The sequence below is a fragment of the Spermophilus citellus genome (assembly GCF_964194105.1).
Source record: "Spermophilus citellus genome assembly, chromosome: 2".
NCBI lineage: Eukaryota > Metazoa > Chordata > Mammalia > Rodentia > Sciuridae > Spermophilus > Spermophilus citellus.
Genome location: NC_138183.1, coordinates 19,659,322 through 19,673,910, shown reverse-complemented (window position 1 = coordinate 19,673,910; position 14,589 = coordinate 19,659,322).

The following is a 14,589-nucleotide window of genomic DNA, read 5'->3' as shown; positions in this document are numbered from 1 at the left end:
TAGCCATGCTAATGAAGAGAAGAAGAGAGAGAACTCAAATTACTAACATACGGGATGAAAAAGGCAATATCACAACAGATGCTACAGAAATACACAAGACAATTAGAAATTATTTTGAAAACCTATATTCCAATAAAATAGAAGACAGTGAAGACATCGATAAATTTCTTAAGTCATATGATTTGCCCAGACTGAGTCAGGAGGATACACACAATTTGAACAGACCAATATCAATGGATGAAATTGAAGAAGCCATCAAAAGACTACCAACCAAGAAAAGCCCAGGACCGGATGGGTATACAGCGGAGTTTTACAAAACCTTTAAAGAAGAATTAATACCAATACTTTTCAAGTTATTTCAGGAAATTGAAAAAGAGGGAGCACTTCCAAATTCATTCTATGAGGCTAACATCACCCTGATTCCGAAACCAGACAAAGACACCTCAAAGAAAGAAAACTACAGACCAATATCTCTAATGAACCTAGATGCAAAAATCCTCAATAAAATTCTGGCGAATCGAATACAAAAACACATCAAAAAAATTGTGCACCATGATCAAGTAGGATTCATCCCTGGGATGCAAGGATGGTTCAATATACAGAAATCAATAAATGTTATTCACCACATCAATAGACTTAAAGATAAGAACCATATGATCATCTCGATAGATGCAGAGAAAGCATTCAACAAAGTACAGCATCCCTTTATGTTCAAAACATTAGAAAAACTAGGGATAACAGGAACTTACCGTGACATTGTAAAAGCTATCTATGCTAAGCCTCAGGCTAGCATCATTCTGAATGGACAAAAGTTGAAGGCATTCCCTCTAAAATCTGGAACAAGACAGGGATGCCCTCTATCACCACTTCTATTCAATATAGTTCTTGAAACACTGGCCAGAGCAATTAGACAGACAAAAGAAATTAAAGGCATAAAAATAGGAAAAGAAGAACTTAAATTATCACTATTTGCGGATGACATGATTCTATACCTAGAAGGCCCAAAAGGGTCTACAAAGAAACTACTAGAACTAATAAATGAATTCAGCAAAGTGGCAGAATATAAAATCAACACACATAAATCAAAGGAATTTCTGTATATCAGCGACAAAACTTCTGAAATGGAAATGAGGAAAAGCACTCCATTCACAATATCCTCAAAAAAAATAAAATACTTGGGAATCAACCTAACAAAAGAGGTGAAAGATTTATACAATGAAAACTACAGAACCCTAAAGAGAGATGTAGAAGAACATCTTAGAAGATGGAAAAATATACCCTGTTCATGGATAGGCAGAACTAACATTATCAAAATGGTGATATTACCAAAAGTTCTCTATAGGTTTAATGCAATGCCAATCAAAATCCCAATGGCATTTCTTGTTTAAATAGATAAAGCAATCATGAAATTCATATGGAAAAATAAAAGACCCAGAATAGCAAAAGCAATTCTAAGCAGGAAGTGTGAATCAGGCGGTATAGCGATACCAGATTTCAAACTATATTACAGAGAAATAGTGACAAAAACAGCATGGTACTGGTACCAAAACAGGCGGATGGACCAATGGTATAGAATAGAGGACACAGAGACTAATCCACAAAGTTACAACTATCTTATATTTGATAAAGGGGCTAAAAGCACGCAATGGAGGAAGGATAGCATTTTCAACAAATGGTGCTGGGAAAACTGAAAATACATATGCAACAAAATGAAACTGAATTCCTTTCTCTCGCCATGCACAAAAGTTAACTCAAAATGGATCAAGGAGCTTGATATCAAAGCAGAAACTCTGTGTCTGATAGAAGAAAAAGTTGGCTCTGATCTACATATTGTGGGGTCGGGCTCCAAATTCATTAATAGGACACCCATAGCACAAAAGTTAATAACAAGAATCAACAAATGGGACTTACTTAAACTAAAAAGTTTTTTCTCAGCAAGAGAAACAATAAAAGAGGTAAATAGAGAGCCTACATCATGGGAACAAATTTTTACTCCTCACACTTCAGATAAAGCCCTAATATCCAGAGTATACAAAGAACTCAAAAAATTAGACAATAAGATAACAAATAACCCAATCAACAAATGGGCCAAGGACCTGAACAGACACTTCTCAGAGGAGGATATACAATCAATCAACAAGTACATGAAAAAATGCTCACCATCTCTAGCAGTCAGAGAAATGCAAATCAAAACCACCCTAAGATACCATCTCATTCCAGTAAGATTGGCAGCCACTATGAAGTCAAACAACAACAAGTGCTGGTGGGGATGTGGAGAAAAGGGTACTCTTGTACATTGCTGGTGGGATTGCAAATTGGTGCGGCCAATTTGGAAAGCAGTTTGGAGATTCCTGGGAAAGCTGGGAATGGAACCACCATTTGACCCAGTTGTTGCCCTTCTCGAACTATTCCCTGAAGACCTTAAAAGAGCATACTACAGGGATACTGCCACATCGATGTTCACAGCAGCACAATTCACAATAGCTAGACTGTGGAACCAACCCAGATGCCCTTCAATAGATGAATGGATAAAAAAATGTGGCATTTACACACCATGGAATATTACGCAACACTGAAAAATGACAAAATCATGGAATTTGCAGGGAAATGGATGGCACTAGAGCAGATTATGCTTGGTGAAGCTAGCCAATCCCTTAAAAACAAATACCAAATGTCTTCTTTGATATAATGAGAGCAACTATGAGCAGAGCAGGGAGGAAGAGCAGGAAGAGAAGATTAACATTAAACAGAGACATGAGATGGGAGGGAAAGGGAGAGAAAAGGGAAATTGCATGGAAATGAAGGGAGACCCTCATTGCTATACAAAATTACATATAAGAGGTTGTGAGGGGAATGGGAAAATAAACAAGAAGAGAAATGAATTACAGTAGATGGGGTAGAGAGAGAAGATGTGAGGGAAGGGGAGGGGGGATAGTAGGGGATAGGAAAGGTAGCAGAATACAACAGTTCCTAATAGGGCATTATGTAAAATTGTGGATGTGTAACTGACATGGTTCTGCAATCTGCATTTTGGGTAAAAATTGGGAGTTCATAACCCACTTCAATCTAATGTATGAAATATGATATGTCAAGAGCTTTGTAATGTTGTGAACAACCAATAAAAAAAATAAAATAAAAAATAAAAAGAAAAAAAATGGGAGTTCATAATCTGCTTGAATCAAATGTATGAAATATGATATGTCAAGAGCTTTGTAATGTTTTGAACAACTAATAATAAAAAAGGAATTAAAAAAAAGAAAAATGGTTAAGTATTAAACATTTTCAGATACAATTTTTTTAAAATTTCAGTAAGATTGCTTCCAAAACCAAGATTATTTTTATAGAACTTCAGTATTATCGGTGTTATGAAAAAGAAAAGTAATAGCGAATTTCATAATGCACAAATATTTTATGTAAAACACTCTCAAGGATACATAAGCTAAACAATAATAAAAAATTTAAAGCTTATTTTCCTGTGGCTTTATGTAGTAAGTTTATTGTTACTCCCACTAATTTACTATAAAAAGTTTCATAGCTACCTGAGAAACTAGAACAAAGAACAAACTAAGTTCCACCTTTGATTAGCAAAAACGTTAGAGATTGGTAGCATCCAGTCTGGTGAAGGTGTGGGAAAGGATACAACTTTACACTATTGGAAACATATTGAATTGGTTCAAAGTTTGTGGAGGATCATTTGTGACATCTGTTACAATTTTAAATGCCCATATCACTGATGATTAATTCCACTTCTAGAAATTAAACTACAAAAAATTCTTACTATATTTTAAGCTCAGAATGCTATATTTTTAGGTATGTTGGCTGCAGTATTGTTGGGATAGCAAAAAAATGCTAGATAGTTATTTAAATGAATGAGCAAAAATGACTACACAACACCACTAACGACAGAGCCATAGTATTGACATAAAAGGATACTTTTGCTATATCATTAAGAAATGTAAGTGTGGATGCACACATACACACACACTATACATAAAAATGTGAATATATATGATAACTATAAATATGAATAGCAATTGCATTTTTGGTAAAAGAACATGCATATTATTATATATCTACATATGTAGAGAGATGTCATATATACATAGATATATGTATTTATATATGCGTGTGTATATAGTATAAAGAGATACCATACTTCATCAAGTCTAAGACATGCGTTGGTCATATTTTTATGTCTCTGAAATCAACATATATCTTATTTTTGTAGTTTTTTATTAGGTCTTTTTAGATACATAGAACATTATGATTCATTTTGATATAGTTTAAAAAGTATGGAAAATAATATGTTCTCATTTAGTCCCTGGCACTTCCTCTTTCCCTCTCCTCCTCTCTCCCCTATGTCCCTCCCTCTATAACACTGATATTTCTGCTATTTACTTGTAGTTTTTTTCAAATTAGTGTTTTGTGGATATATATAAAGGTGAGATTCACTGTGGTATATTCATATATCAACATGTACCTTATAACATACATTGTGTTATAGTTTAATTAACAGTGGCATTTTCATTTTATTTATTAAGGGTGCATTTTAAAATGAACAAAGACTTGGGTGTAATAAAATATAGTAGGGAAATTGATAAGTAGAAAGAAAAAAAGAAAGATAAAAATGTGTAAGTATAGGAAACAGGGGAAATCAAATAACTAATAAAAATTGTCTTTGAGGGAGGAATTGAAATAATAATGGGTGTGTTTTTTTTGTTTTAAAAGTAGTTGAAAATTTAGTGTTTTCATTGGGGTAAAAATGTCCGAATCCTTAGTGAACAGCTCAATGTGTATTTCTGGATGTGCATACCTGTGTAATCACCAACCAGAGCAGATATAAAATATTTCTATCACCTGGAATTTTCCTCCACACCCCTTCCCAGTCAATATTTACTCCCACAAGGTAAACTCTAGTCTAAATTCTATCAACATAGATTAGTTGTTCTAAACATTATAGAAATGAAATCATACATGAATTCTGTTCATCAAATGGCGTGGACTATTTTGTCCAGCTTCTGTGGAGTAAAAAATGTTCTTGAGGTTGATTCCTTTTCCTGTGTAGAGAAGTGGTTTTTCTCTCTTGTCACTGTCTGCTATTGCATTGTATGAACACACCACTATTTCTTTATCCATTTTTCTGTTGGTGGACATTTGAGTTGTTTTCCCTTAGGGACTCCTGTGAATAAAGCTGCTCCAAACGTCTTCCTCCTCCTTTGGTGCTCTGCCTGATTTCCTCTAGAAATATGCCTGGGTGCAGAATGGTTTGATCGTGAGGTGGGCATATGTTTTGTTTTAGTGGATACTGCTGGTTTTCCAAAGTGGTCTTACCGCTTTCCCTTCTCCAGCAACATGTTTCCAGAGGCTTACCTCCTCTCCAACAAACACTTAGCATTAACAGCACTTAGTGATTAGTAACACTTGGTAATGGTGGCATTTGATGGATGTGTAGTTCCATCTCGCTGTGGCTTTAATTTTCATTTCCCTGATGACTAATGATTTGTACTATCACGGAATCATGAACTTACTTCAGAAAAACAGAAGTCCTGTTTAAATCATTAACTTATTGGACACATGGATGATCGGGATTATGTGTCTTCTTAATTGATTTATAGGAATCTTTTTTAATGTTTAAATTTATTTTTAAAAAATTTAAATTTTTTATTCTCATTTGTTACATATGACAGCAGAATGCATTATAATTCATATTACACATATAAAGCACAATTTTTCACCTCTCTGGTTATATACAAAGTATATTCACACCATTTGTGTCTTCATATATGTACTTAGGATAATGATGTCCATCTCATTCCACCATATTTTTTACACCCCTTGCTCCCTCCCTTCTCCTCCCTCCCCTTTGCCCTATCTAGAGTTTATCTAATCTTCCCGTGCTCCCCCTCCCAACCCCACTATGAATCAGCCTCCTTATATCAAAGAAAACATTCAGTATTTGGATTTTGGGGATTGGCTTACTCCACTTAGCATTATTATATTCTCCAACTACATCCATTTACCTGCAAATGCTTTATTTTATTCTTTTATTGCTGAGTAAAATTCCATTGTGATGTATGCCACATTTTTTTTTATCCATTCATCTATTAATGGGCATCTAGGTTGGTTCCACAGTTGAGATATTGTGAATTGTGCTGCAATAAACATTGATGTGGCTGTGTCCCTGTAGTATGTTATTTTTAAGTCCTTTGGGTATAGACCAAGGAGAGAGATAGCTGGGTCAAATGGTGGTTCTATTCCAAGTTTTCCAAAGAATCTCCATACTGATTTCCATATTGGCTGTTTTCCCCAACAACACTTATTGTTGTTTATATACTTAATAGCTGTCATTCTGATTTTCATTTCTCTAATTACTAGAGATGTTGAACATTTTTTTTCATATATTTGTTGATTATTGTATGTCCTCTTCTGAGAAGTGTCTGTTCAGTTCCTCAGCCCATTTATTGATTGGGTTATTTTTGTATATGTGTGTTTAGCTTTTTGAGTTCTTTATATACCCTAGAGATTAGTGCTTTATCTGATGTGCAAGTGGTAAAATTTGCTCCCAAGATATAGATTCCCTATTCACCTCACTGATTGTTTCTTTTACTGAGAAGCTTTTTAGTTTGAATCCATCCCATTTATTAATTCTTGATTTTAATTCTTGTGCTACAGGAGTCTTATTAAAGAAGTAGGGGCCTAATACAACATGATGGAGATTTGGGTCTACTTTTTCTTCTATTAGAAGCAGGGTCTCTGGTTTAATTCCTAGGTCCTTGATCCATTTTGAGTTGAGTTTTGTGCATGGTGACAGATAGGAGTTCAATTTCATTTCATTGCATATGGATTTCCAGTTTTCTCAGCACCATTTGTTGAAGAGGCTATCTTTTCTCCAATGTATGTTTTTGGCACCTTTGTCTAATATAAGATAATTGTAATTATGTGGGTTAGTCTCTGTGTCCTCTATTCTGTACCATTGGTTTACCAGTCTATTTGGGTGCCAATACCATGCTGTTTTTGTTACTATTGCTCTGTAGTATTGTTTAAGGTCTGGTGTAGTGATGCCATCTGCTTCACTCTTCCTACTAAGAATTGCTTTATCTATTATGGGTCTTTTATTTTTCCAGATGAATTTAATGACTGCTTTTTCTATGAGGAATGTCATTGGGATTTTGATTGGAATTACATTAAATCTGTATAGTGCTTTTAGCAGTATGGTCATTTTGACAATATTAATTGTGCCTATCCAAGAACAAGGGAGATCTTTCCATCTTCTAAGGTCTTCTTTAATTTCTTTCTTTAGTGTTCTGTAATTTTCATAGTAAAGGTCTTTCACCTCTTTTATTGATTCCCAAGTATTTTATTTTATTTTTTGAGGCTATTTTAAATGAGGTGGTTCTCTTCATTTTCCATTCTGAGGATGTCACTGATACACAGAAATGCCTTTGATTTATGGGTGTTGATCTTGTATCTTGCTACTTTGCTGAATTCATTTACTAGTTCTAGAAGTTTTCTAGTGGAATTTTTTGGGTCTTATAAGTATAAAATCATATATATTATTGGCAAATAGTGCTAATTGAGTTCTTCTTTTCCTATCTATATTAATTTAATTTATTTTATCTTTATTTAATTTCTTTCATCTGTCTAATTGCTCTGGCCAGTGTTTTAAGAACTATATAAAATAGAAGTGGTGAAAGAGGGCATCCCTGTCTTGTTCCAGTTTTTAGAGGGAATTCTTTCAATATTTCTCCATTTAGAATGATGTTGGCCTGGGGCTTAGCATAGATAGCTTTTACAGTGTTGAGATATGTTCCTGTTATCCCTAGTTTTTTAAGTGTTTTGAACATGAAAGGTGCTGTATTTGTCAAATGCCTTTTTTGTGTGTGTGTTTATTGAGATGACCATCTGGTTCTTATCTTTAAGTCTGTTGATGTGGTGAATTACATTTATTGATTTCCATATGTTGAACCAACCTTGCATCACTTGGATGAACCCCACTTGATCATGGTGCACTATCTTTTTAATATGTTTTTGTATTTGATTTGCCAGAATTTTATTGAGAATTTTTGCATTTATGTTCATTAGATATATTGGTCTGAAGTTTGTTTTCTTTGATGCGTTTTGGAATCAGGTGACATTGGCCTCATAGAATGAGTTTGGAAGTGATCCCTCTTTTTCTATTTCCTGAAGTAAATCGAAGAGTACTGGTATTAGTTCTTCTTTAAAGGCTTGTAAAACTTGGCTGTGTATGCATTTGGTCCTAGGCTTTTCTTGCTTGGTAGGCTTTTGATGGTGTCTTCCATTTTATCACTTGAAATTAATCCATTTAAATTGTGTATATCATCCTGATTCAATTTGGGCAAATCATATGACTCTAGAAATTTGTCAATACATTTGATATTTTCTATTTTATTAGAGTACAATTTTTCAGAATAATTTCTAATTATCTTCTGAATTTCTGTAGGGTCTGTTGTGATATTTTCTTTTTTATCACATATATTTGTAGTTTGAGTTTTCTCTCTCCTCTTCATTAGCATGGCTAAGGGTTCATCAATTTTATTTATTTTTTCAAAGAACCAATTTTTTGTTTTGTCAATTTTTTTCAATTGTTTCTTTTTCTCAATTTCATTGATTTCAACTCTGATTTTAATTATTTCCTGTCTTCTGCTGCTTTTGGTGTTGATTTGTTCTCCTTTTTCTAGGGCTTTGAGATGTAATTTTAAGTCATTTATTTGTTGACTTTTTCTTATTTTAAGGAGTGAACTCCATGCAATGAATTTATCTCTTAGTAGTGCCTTCATAGTGTCCCAGAGATTTTGATATGTTGTATTTGTGTTCTCATTCACCTCTCAGAATGAGAATCTTTTAATCTCCTCCTTGATGTCTTCTGCAACCCATTGTTCATTCAGTAGCATGTTATTTAGACTCCAGGTGTTGGAGTAGATTTTATTTTTTATTTTATTATTGATTTCTAATTTCATTCCATTATGATCTGATAGAATGCAGGGTATTATCTCTACTTTTTAAATATTTGCTAAGAGTTGCTTTGTGGCATAATATATGGTCTATTTTAGAGAAGGATCAATGTGCTGCTGAGATGAAAGTGTATTCATTCATTGAATGATGAAATATTCTATATGTCAATTAAGTCTAAGTTATGATTGTATTATTGAGTTCTGTAGTTTCTTTGTTCAGCTTTTGTTTGGAAAATCTATCCAGTGGTGAAAGAGGTATGTTAAAACTCACCCAGAATTATTGTGTTGTGGTCTATTTGACTCTTGAAACTGAGAATAGTTTGTTTGATGAACAAGACACTCCATTGGGGCATAGAAATTTATTATTGTTATGTCTTGTTGATGAATGTTTCCCTTAAGCAGTATGAAATATTCTTCTTTATCTCTTTTGATTAACTTTGGTTTGCAATCTACTTTATTTGATATGAGGATGGAAACCCCTTCTTGTTTCCACCATCCATGTGAGTGGTATTTTTCCCAACCTTTCACCTTCAGTCTGTGGATGTCTTTTCCTATGAGATGAGTCTCTTGTAGGCAGCATATTATTGGGATCTTTTTTAAAAAATCAAATCTACTACTCTATGTCTTTTGATTGGTGAGTTTAGGCCATTAACATTCAGGGTTATTATTGAGACATGATTTGTATTCCCAGCCAATTTTGTTTATTTTTGGTATTTAACTTGACTTGGTTTCTCATTTGATTAGTTTTTCCTTTAGTGTACTACCTCTCTTTGCTGATTTTTATTGTTGTTTTTCAATTCCTCTTCATGGAATATTTTGCTGAGGACCTTCTGTAGTGCAGAGTTGTAAATTCTGATAACTTTGTTTATCATGTTTATCATGGGAAGTTTTTATTTCATCACCAAATCTAAAGCTTATATCAAGCAAAATAATAATATATATATATATTATATATATTATAAATATATATATATATATAATATATATATCTCCAGCTTATATTCAGCAAAATTAGCTGGATATAAGAGTCTTGGTTGGCATCCAATTTCTTTCAGAGCTTGATATATGTTGTTCCAGGATCTTCTACCATTCAGAGTCTGGGTTGAAGATCTGCACATATTCTAATTGGTTTTCTCCTATATGTAATCTGATTTCTTTCTCTCATGGCTTTTAATATTCTCTCCTTATTCTATATGTTAGGCATTTTCATTATAATGTGCCTTGCTTTGGATCTGTTGACATTTGGTGTCCTGTAAGCCTCTTGAATTTGATTTTCCAATTCATTCTTCATGTTTGGAAAATTTTCTGATATTATTTCATTGAATCAATTGCTCGTTCCTTTGGTTTGGATCTCTATTCCTTCCTCTATTCCAATAACTTAAATTCTGTCTTTTTATGCTATCCCATATTTCTAGAATATTTTGCTCATGGTTTCTCACCATTTTCATTGTGTGGTCTACATTCTTTTCAAGATTAAATATTTGTCTTCATTGTCAGGACCTGTCTTCCAAGTGGTCTAATCTGATGATGATGCTTTCAGTTGAAATTTTAATTAGGTTTATTGTTTTTTTTCATTTCAAGGATTTCTGTTTGTTTGTTTTTTTCGAACCTCTATCTCCCTTTTGAAGTAATCTTTTGCTTCTTGTATTTGTTTCTGTAGTTCTTAGTCAAAAATGATCTTTTGCTGCCTGTATTTGCTCTCTTATATCTTCTTGAATTTGCAGAACATTTAAATTATGTAGATCCTGAACTCCTTATCTGTCATTTCTTCTGCTATGTTGGCCATGGATACTAATAATGTGGTATCTTGATTTGTTTGAGACACTTTCTTCCCTTGTCTTTTCATATTGCTTGTGTGTCTTCCTTTCTAGCACTGTTACTGTTTTTACCTTATAGGTTTATAGTACTCCTGTAGGGATCCAATGCCTCTCCTTTGAGGTAATGGAAATGTTATGATCCCAATATAAACAATATACAACCTAAAAACAAATGTTTGCTAATAAGACATTTACAGTTTGGTCACAATGTACAGAAATGGTGTATTCAATTATTATCTACAATATACTCAGTAGGTTTATAAAAGGGTTTACGGTTTCTGATGGTAGACAAAGAATTGGGGGTGAGTAGTAGGATGATATGCTGAGGAGGTAGGGGTGAGGATATAGAGTTGTTACATCTTAGGGAGTGTGAAAGAGAAATCTAAAGAGGAAGATTAGTAGCAGGAGAAGGGAGAGGAAGTAATTTGGGGTAGACAAGTAAGTGAGAAGACAGTAGAGTACATAAAACAAACACACATATGTATCAAGAAAAATTTTAAAATGTTAAAATAGCAGTTATTGGTAGGAAAAAAGAAAAAAAAACAGAATGAAAAGAATATACAACACAACTGTAATATACTATTCAGATGTCCCAGTCCTCAAAATCCTAATTCATGCAAAGTACTTGATTTCACAAATGTTGGGGTGTGAGGGTGGGAGAATGGAGAGGGAGAGGGAAAAAAAATCTTGAAGGAAGTCATAGGGTTTGTTTTGGTTGGAGATCCTATCTTTCCTACTTCTCTTCTCATCCAATAGGTGGAGTTGTCTGTTGTTAGCTGGTATCTCTGCCCTTAGGATGGTGAAGGTAACCAGGGTGTCACTGTGCTGGGTTAGTGGCTGCTGGGGAGAGGAGGCAGTTAGAAACTGGGTACCTGAAAGATGGTGATGAAGGTGGCCCAAGATGGAGGTGCCTGCTTTCAGCTGTGGGATGTTGGATTGGGGAGCGGGCCATGGTGTTGGATGATGAATTCAGAGAGGAGCTCTGTGGCTTGCAGTATCAGCTGACTTCAGAGCCCATGTGAAGTTCTCAGGTCCAGGCAGGCTACTCCACTTAGGGGACTATCTCTGCTGCTGCAGAGTCCCAAGATAATGGCGACCAAGGAGCCTCACGTTGGTAGATGGGGGTACAAATGGGGGTGGCGGCCGGAATTCCTGTGTGTGGGAAGCTGCTGGATGTCCTGTGTGGGAGTGGTGTTGATGATTTCTGCTAGGATGGGTGGCCGAAAGTTCTGTGCGTGTGTTGATGATCTTGCTTGGGTACCCGGTAGTCCTGCGTGGACAAGTAGTTGGGACACCTACTCTGGACGGGCACAGTGGCGGTGATTCCCATGTGGAGCAGGAATATCGCTAGCAGAGAAGCAGTATTCTCACTACTTGAGTCCCAGATCATGGAGCCTCCCTCTGGCCCGCCATCTTGGATCCCCCTAGGAATCTTTATATATTGTGGATATGAATCCTTTGTCATAAGCAAAGGTTTCACTATTTATGGATTTTCTATTTATTTTCATAATGATGGGCAGAAGTGATCAATTTTTTCTTCTTTCTGTTTCCACATTTTTTATTGGTACATTATAGTTGTACATAACTATACATAACTGAGATTTGTTACATATTCTACATGTACACAATATAACATTATTAGTTCACCCATGTCACTCCCTAGCACTTCCTTCTTTCCTCCCCTCCATGATCCCTTTCCTCCTAGTGATCTTCTTTTGATTTTCACAAGATCCCTGCCTCCCTCCCTCACCTTTATTTTTCTTCTCTAGTTTCCACATATGAGAGAAAACATATGGCCCTAGACCTTCTGAGTTTGGCTTCTTTCACTTAACTTGATGGTCTTGAGTTTCATCCATTTTTCTGCAAATGCCAGAACTTCATTTTTTCTCATGGCTAAATAAAATGTCATTGTGTATCTATATCACATTTTCTTTATCCATTCACTCATTGATGGACACCTAGCCTGGTTCCATAGTGTGGCTATTGTGAATTGTGCTGCTATAAACATGGGTATGCATCTATCACTATAGTGAGATGACTTTAATTCTTTAGGAAAAATATCGAGAAGTGGTGTGGCAGGGTCACATGGTGGTTCCATGCCTAGTCTTTTGAGGAACCTCCATACTGATTTCTATAGAGGTTGTACTAATTTACAATCCCTCCAACAGTGTAAAAGTGTTTCTTTTTTCTCTACATTCTTTCCAGTATTTCTTATTATTTGTATTCTTGATGACTGCCATTCTGACTGGTGTGAGATGAAATGTCAGTTTCGTTTTGAGTTGCACTTGAATTGCATTGCTAATGATGTCAAACATTTTTTCATAAACTTGTTGGCCATTTATATTTCTTATTTTGAGAAATTATTTGATTAATTAACTTGTCCATTTATTAATTGGGAGTTTTTTGAGTTTTAAAAATATATTCTAAATATTAGTCCTCTATCAGAAGGGTAGCTAGCAAAGATTTTCTCCTATTCTACAGGTTTTCTCTTCACATTTCTGATTATTTTCTTAGAAGTTACCACTTTTAATGAGTACTAATTTATCATTTTTTTCTTTAATGGTTTATGTCTTTCGTATACTGTATAGGTGATTTCTCTACTTCAATATCATGAAGATATTCCCCTATACTTTAGAAGCTTTACTGTTTGCTTTATGTCTATAATTTGTCTCAAATAAATTTTAAGTTTGGCATAAGGTGAAAGAGTCAAAGATAATTTTTAGACTAATATCTAATTGTTCTGAAATTGTTTACTAAAAAGAATGTTGAGATTTTGTCACAGTTCAACTATTCATATATGTGAGGTTTATTTCTTTGGCCTAGTTTTCCATTTCTATGCTAATATCAACTGTTCTGATTACCTTTGCTATATAGAAATTGACATCTGATGGTGGGTCTTGCAATCTGCTCCTTTTCTTCAAAGCTATCTTGGCTATTATAGATTCTTTGCATTTCTAAGTCGATTTCACAGTTTGTCAATTTCTCTTATTTTCTTGGTTATCCTTTTTGTGTGGTGCTAGGGATTGAAAGCAAGGCCTCACACATGGTAGGCAAGTGCTCTGTCACTGAGCTACACCTCAAGTGTGGGTGAATGTCAACATGTAAAGCACCTATAGGAATTTTAACTGGATTTAATGTTTCTATGGGTTAATTTGTGGATAATTCACATTATTATATATTTATTTTATTTTTTGGGAGGGTGGGGACTGGGGACTGAATTCAGGGGCACTCATCCACTGAGCCATATCCCCAGCCCTATTTTGTATTTTATTTAGAGACAGTGTCTCACTGAGTTGCTTAGCACCTCACCATTGCTGAGGCTGGCTTTGAGAACTCACGATTCTCCTCTTTCAGCCTCCTGAGTTGCTGGGATTATAGGCATGTGCCACTGTGCCTGGCTACATGATATTATATATTTAATATTTCTATTCATGTACTTTCAATCTCTCTTCATTAGGTCTTTACTTTCAGTATTATTTTGTAATTTTTGGTGTAGGGGCTTTTCTACATCTTTCATTAGGATTATTCCTAGGTTTGTGATATTTCAGAATACTATTATACATGGCATATTTTCTTGAATTTTATTATCCAATTATTTAATGATAGCATAAACAATAGAGTGATTTTTACATATTGACTTTTTATCTAGCAACATTGCTAAATTAAACAAGGTATATGTAATTCAATTGTGATTTTTAACTCTGTATCATCTGTTAATTAAAAAACCTTCATTTCCCCCCCTACTTTTATGTGATTCATTTTGTTTTCTTACTTTATTACTCTGGCGAGAACTTCCAGTT